This window comes from Tenrec ecaudatus, unplaced genomic scaffold (assembly GCF_050624435.1).
Source record: "Tenrec ecaudatus isolate mTenEca1 unplaced genomic scaffold, mTenEca1.hap1 Scaffold_68, whole genome shotgun sequence".
NCBI classification, from domain to species: domain Eukaryota; kingdom Metazoa; phylum Chordata; class Mammalia; order Afrosoricida; family Tenrecidae; genus Tenrec; species Tenrec ecaudatus.
The window spans coordinates 175859-182147 of NW_027459570.1; the positions used below are offsets into that span (position 1 = coordinate 175859).

The window sequence follows — 6289 nt, forward strand, 5'->3', positions numbered from 1 at the left end:
CTCTCTATTTATATAACATAAGAAATAAACAGTTAATCTATAAAGCAGCGCAAATGGCTCAGTGCAACTCACTTCCCTACTGGCAGTCCTTCAGGTCTTGAGGGCCACAGGGTAGTCCTCTGTAGAGCAATTCAGATTATCTTGGCACAGGCAGCAAACAGCAAGGCAGTTGACAGGATCCAACAGTCCCAAGCTCAAGCGATATTGCTCCAGTAGTGTGGTGAAGCAGTTTTGAAGGAAACTCAAACTAAAGCAACACAGTCCATGGGTTAGGTGTCCCACAGGTAGTGTAGTTTGTAAATTGAAGCAGAGAGCAAGCTATGGCAACCACACACTGATCTGATCATCACAAAGCAAGAGACAAGAAAGGTGAGGCTCACCAAGCCATTTACCTCTCTGCCCTTCAATTAATCCAACGTGTGTTCATTGGCCATGTTGGCACAATAAACCTACCTATCACAATGAGGATATTCTCTATAATTTCACCATAGCATCTGGGTAATTATGATAGTAATGGATGTAAAGCAACATTAAACATAAAATATGAACAAATGTTCATATGATTGGTAAAGTGAAAACCTGAGAGAGAGGACTATGTTCTCCCAAAGACAACATCCCCATCACCATGTAATTCCCAGAGCCAGGGGCCTCCATTGATCCCTTTTCAACTTTACATAACTATGTGCCTCCCACATGCAAATACATAATATGCAGTCATGTGAAACCACAGCACATGTACTTAAATTCGTATTCTTTCTCACCCTGGAGAGCATTTTCTGGGCGTCATGAATCTTATCCACATGAACATGAATTATGTGTGGACTTTCCTTTTTCTGGTGGAGACTCTGGCTGGTGAGTGCTTCAGGGATTCACACAGGAAGTCTGGGGATGCAGCATCTGAACACATGACCTACTGTTGCTCTTTTTATCTACAGGTGTCCTGGCTCAGGTCTAGTGACAAGAGTCAGACCCTGGACTGGTGAAGCCTTCACAGGCACTGGCTCTCACTTGTGCTGTCTCCAGATTCTCTTTAACCAGCTCCGATGTCAGCTGGATCCGCCATGATTCAGGAAAGGGACTGGAATGGGTTGGTGATATACAGAGGGGTGCTAGCACACACTATAATCCAGCTCTCCAGTCTCAAGTCAGCATAACCAGGGACACCTCCAAAAGTAAAGTTTATTTAAAACTGAGCTCTGTGAATCCTGAGAACACAGCCGTGTATTACTGTACTAGAGGCACAGTGATGGGAATTCAGTGTGAGCCCAGACACAAACCTCCCAGCAACAGGCCATGGTTTCAGTAGATGCAAGGGCTGAGGTCAGTGATGCTTTCCTCTCAGAAGCTGTGGTTTCCCCACCTTGTCAGCACCTCTCTAGGGACACCATGCACAGACTCAAGAGAAGCTTCATGCCTCTGAACATGATTTATTTTCCTTGGAATGGGCTTTGTCTCTCTTTCACCATCTTCCAAAGACAGATTTCACAGTAATAGTAATTGATGAGATATCACTTTACAACTAGTTAGTTCAGGCAGGTGTCCTCAAACTACAGCCCGCAGGCCACATGTGGCCCACCGAGGACATTTATCTGGCCCGCCAGGTGTTTTTACCCCATTTGTTTTTGACTTCAAAATAAGATATGTGCAGTGTGCATGGGAATTTGTTCTTTTTTTTTTTTAAACTATGGTCCGGCCCTCCAACGGGTCTGAGGGACAGTGAACTGGCCCCCTGTTTAAAAAGTTTGAGGACTCCTGTTTCAGGGTACCAACTAGTGCCATTTGTTGTCAAAGCTATAAATATTTCATGTAGAAAAAAATTCTCATGTGGAGTCCCAAATTGTCTCTATACCCTCAGATTTATCTTGAACCTTCTTGTAATAAATAATCACAAATGTAGTTTTTTTTTCACTGCCACCAGCAGCACTGTGCAGTTTTATTAACCATTCAAGTACAGTAGCATCTGGTAAAATCGGGACAGAACTGGGATTTAAAAGCAAACAGATATTCAGCATCTAACAGTTTTGAGAAGCCACTACATACTCTTTCACAAACATGTTTCCACGGGGCCAATACAGTGCTAGCCATTCACCCAGCGCACTGAGTGCACCGAAGTAGAAAAGAGGCAACAAGAAAAATAGCTACGTTAGAAACACTCCAACACTTTAGAAAAAAAGAGTCAAACACTTTTTGTTTCTCCCCTTTAGCCCCTAAAACAACATCACATGGTCTGGATCTACCTATTTACGTCCTACGTTGGCTTCTAGTCTTTGTCAGGAGGGAAATAGTAATAGTAGTAAAATGACACTGGCCAGCACGGTCTTTGGATCTCGAGGAGGGAGGGGAGAAAGTCAGTCCTCAGGACAAGCTAGTCGGCTGCAGTCTCATCGGCGGGGTCTTTGCATTCCTTGTTCTTCCGCACTTCTTCCACGTGCTTGTCCTTTTCTCCCAAGCGCTCCAGCTTGGCCACCATTTGTGCTTCTCGGTTCTCTTTGTTGGCTTCCATTTTGTGGGTCAGCTTCTCCTCGGCCATCTTGCTGAAGTTGTTGTTCTCCTCGATTGCTTTCTGCAGCACCTCCTTCTCGTGCTCCCGCTTCCCGGCCAGCTGCTTCAGGACCTCCGCCTCATGGGACTTGCGTCTTTCTTCTGCAGCTTCTAATTTCTTCTGAATTTCCTCCAGGGAAAGGTCCTTCTTCTTTGGAGGAGAAAGAGGGAATTCTGGGACGGCCTCTTTTGAACGGGGGCTGAGTATCAGCTCAAAGGCCTGGCCAGAGGCCCACTTCTCCAGTTCTTTCACCTGGATATCAGAAGAAGCCATGGTGAACAGAAGACAAGAGACTGGCAGTGTACGCTCTGCAATCCACTGGGAAGGAAAGCCCTGCTCGGTCCGAGCCGCCTGGCCACACTCTCACAAATGTAGTTTTATGCAATCATTTTGGCTTAGAAGGCCCTAGAAAATATTGTCTATCCAAATATTGTTGTTTGAAAGCAAATAATTATTAAGAAGATCCTCAAAAAAAGAAAATAAACTCACCCAAAAGTGAAAGACCGCATACAAAGTATATATATATATATATACACACACACACATTCTAATATGACACAAGGATGGTGATACTTTATTCACATACTTTGGACATGTTGCCCAGAGAGGCCAGTCCCTGGAGAAGGCCATCACGAGGGCAGTGACAAGGAGGAAGGCCCTCCAGGAGATGGATTAACAATGGCTGCAACAATGAGATCAAATGTAAGAACAGTTGTGAGGACAGTGCAGGACTGGGCAGTGTTCTGTTCTTTTTGTGCTTAGGGATGCTTTGAGTAGGAACCAACTTGATGGCACCTATCAACAACAAATTCATAAACTGTGCTAAGTACTCTAGAATGTCCACCTTTTTTAGATTTTAAATAGAGAGGCTATCTACAGAGAAATCCATCTACTATAAAGATCGATAGACTGTCAAAATCCTATACAGGGTTGCTATGAGTTGGAGTATACATTAGGGCAGTGGGTTAGATGTAAAAATATTGATAGACTGCCTTTTCCACTGAAAAGTAAATGTTATTTATTGAAAATCTATTAGGAGCCAGGTAATATTCTAGGCACCCTAGTCATCCAGGATGAAACAATAAGTAAGGAGTAAAAAACTTCCTTTCCTCATGGATTGCCCATTGTAAATGCTCTTTATCACACTGAATATTATCAGTCCACTATAGAGCACTCTAAGCTGCATAAAGTCTTAATTTTCAACCCAAATAAATTACTCAAGTTTGAAAAACAAAACAAGAACAAATTATAAACCTAATATTTCCTGACAGTGTCCATTTATGTCTATGTAAGTCTCAAGTCAGTGTTTTCCTTTTTCGAACACTTTCTGAGGTACTCAAATCACATTCTTTTAAATGTCCTTTGCATTTGGGAGACAAAAGGAAGACTGAAGGATTATATCAGGGGTGCAGAGTGCGTGAAGTAAGCTTTCCTTACTTGCAGTCATTGGTACTTTCAATATCCTACCCCCAAGCCATCATTTTCAGGTCATCGATTTTCCTGCAAACTTCCTACTCATTGTCTAGCTTTCACAGGCATATGAGGCAGTTGATCCTCAAGTGACATCACACAATATGTAACATAGGTTCTCAGAGCAGATGTATATATAAAGAAGACTTGGTGGTGAGTGGACTAAGCATTAGTTGCTAAACAAAAGGTTAGCGGTTCAAACCCAGCAGCTACTCCTTGGGAGTAAGTTTAAGTATTGTGTGCCGATAAATATGGAAAGCTCTGGAAACCTAAAGAACAGTTATATTCAGTTCTACGGGTTTGCTATGAGTCTGAATTGACCCAATGGCGGTAGATTTACACTTTGAGGCAGAAGTTGTGTGTTTGCTTGATTGCTTGTGTGATTCATTCAGTGATTGCTTATTTTTTCTCCAGTACAGAAAGTAATGGCATCCACCCTGATTCTCCTACCAACGATATCCCAGGTAAACACAGGCTAGAAATTGTACATTTCTACTTGGTCTAGCATTTTAACTCAAGTAAATCAACCAACAAAAATGTGTAAGAATAAAAATTAATAAATCTCCAATGTGAAATGTGAAGGCCCAAAGGTACACTAGTAGTGAATTTGCAGAAGGTCCTAAGTTGCTCTGGGTTTGGATCTTTGGTTTTCTTCTAGAATCATGTCCATGTGAAACACTGATATATGAGGTGCTAAAATCTGGAGGTCCGTGGTCTTTAAAAAGCCTGGTCTGCAAAAGCAAAGTGGAGGAGAAATTAAAAAGTTGACGAAGAACGCTGAGGTCAGATGCCAACAAAGATGAAAAAAAACACACGATGAGTGAGACACATGCCAGTGGAGTGAAACAAAGAGGCAGCAGAAAGAAGGGTATGGAATGAACTGGCTTTTTTTGGAACAAAAGGCCAGGCAGGCGGGTCAGGAGGATCTGAAGCATGTACATGCAGTGAGTGTCTCATCCAGATCAGGGGTCCCACATCCCCGCTCTACAAAGTGCCTTCAGCAGGTCAGGCACTCGGTGAGCATATTTTCACCGAATGAAACAGGAAAACTATAGTCCACGTGCTTTTGTGATACTCAAGAGCTACCAAGGCATTTGGAAAGGGAGACAAAGTGCCATTCCATTGCAACGTTGTAAAATGAAAAAAGAACACACATGGTCACAGTAATGGGTGAGGGCTTGCAGGACAATATGACTTCTCTCCCGTTGTGTATGCGCATATGGCTCTAACTCTACATTTTCCACTAGAAATATCAGACTACAGTGGATCTGATGCCATCCATCAATGCTGCATTTTCTGGAATCCAATGAAACTCCCACTGTCGTTATTCCATGTCAATGCAGAAAAACACATAGTGCCACTGATAAACTTTCCATCAGATTTATTATGTTGCACTTTTATTTTTCAACTTTTAGAAGGTAGAAAACAAAAATACACAGATGCTGCATTAGGCCAACTTGGGTTCAGGTGTTGTACTGTGGGTACACACCTTGTAAAGGGAGAGCAGCTATGACAGAAGGTACTTGCTGACCAGATGTGTTGCCTCAACACACAACTGTGTCTACCTCTCTGGCTCAGCTGGTTCATTCCCATGACCTCTTACCACCATGTTAGTGAGGTAGCATGACTTCTTCACTCTCACTGCTCCCTTCAAAAACCCAGAACCCCTGAAAGTGCTCTCTTTCTGAAAGACATCTGCCTCAAGGACGCATGGTCCAAAGAGTTACAAATTATTGCAACGAGGAGAACTTGGAGTAACTAAAGTCACCTTACAGTATTTATAAACACAAGGGGCACATCAGTTACTTATGTTATAATTGTAGTGATTGCCTACTACCCCCTGAATCCTCTTCATTGTCATCCGATGAGTCATCCGATGAGCCACCAGTTAGGCTGCTGTAACTGGTCCTACTGCGCCACAGCAGGTTGCACTGCTCCCATGCAGCAGCCTCTTGGTTCTTTCCATGTGTTTTTGATTCCAATGACTTTAACCTTGTTAACTTGGCCAATGTGTTTGTTACTGGACTGCCAATATCCGGGCCAGCCAGGTGAAGAAAGATCATGCAGTGGTTGGTGGAGTCACTCTCATACACTTGGCCTGTTGTTGGCTTTTTACTCTCCGTGGATACTAACTGAAACTCAGAAGAACCCCTTCTCGGTTCCATCAATGAGTAAGGCATTGAAGAAAGAACTGTACAGTCTACAACACCATCTTTTGGAACTCAGGGGCTCAGTTTTACAGAGCCATCTCCCTCCTTTACTATCTCTTGTTTGGAT

General features: G+C 43.0%; 1 pseudogene; it reads right to left on the minus strand.

Moving 5' to 3' along the window:
* Positions 1 to 2365: 2365 nt before the first annotated feature.
* LOC142436841 (stathmin pseudogene) lies at positions 2366 to 2890 on the minus strand (annotated as a pseudogene).
* Positions 2891 to 6289: the final 3399 nt, after the last annotated feature.